Source organism: Octopus bimaculoides, chromosome 24 (genome assembly GCF_001194135.2).
Source record: "Octopus bimaculoides isolate UCB-OBI-ISO-001 chromosome 24, ASM119413v2, whole genome shotgun sequence".
Taxonomy (NCBI): Eukaryota; Metazoa; Mollusca; class Cephalopoda; order Octopoda; family Octopodidae; genus Octopus; species Octopus bimaculoides.
The window spans coordinates 25,398,649-25,399,384 of record NC_069004.1 but is presented as its reverse complement, the minus strand read 5'-3'; positions in this window follow the sequence as shown (position 1 = coordinate 25,399,384).

Genomic DNA, 736 nt, shown 5'->3' with positions numbered 1-736 from the left:
ATATATATATATATATATATATATATATATATACATATACGACGAGCTTCTTTCAGTTTCCATCTACCAAATCCACTCACAAGGCTTCTACTATAGCCCGGGGCTATAGTAGAAGACACTTGCCCAAGGTGCCACGCAGTGGGAAAGAACCCGGAACCATGTGGCTGGTAAGCAAGCTACTTACTACACAGCCACTCCTACGCCTGTATCTAATTTGCGATAAGTTTGCGTTTGGATGATTTTCTTGAGTGCTGAACCTAAAGAAGATCCCATTGCAAGTTCCAGCTGCAGTCCGCCATCATAAAAAAGTCCCATCTGCCTCGATATTTTTGTTCTATTGACTTTACGACTTGATGGAAACATTCTCCCCGCTCGTCGCTTGTGTCACCAAGATTTTCAGGGAATTTATCAAGGTGACTGTGGAGATTGTACAGCTTTAGGCTCATGTTTGCTCCCTAATTTTGAAGGCTCTCCAGCATGTTGTTGACTACTTCGGTGTACTTGGCTGCTATCTTGTGACCCAGAAAGTTATTTACGACTACTACAAATGAATTCCATGCTGCTGCTTTAATGCAGTCCAATAAATTTACAGAGTTCCCAATTTTCATGAATTTTATCTTTTCATTACCCAGACGGGGAAATGTGCTGCAGATATAATGAAAACACGATTCAGATTATCCAGAACTTGAACAAACTACTTCACAAGGTCAAGTTTCATATGGAGTAGAGGTAGGGT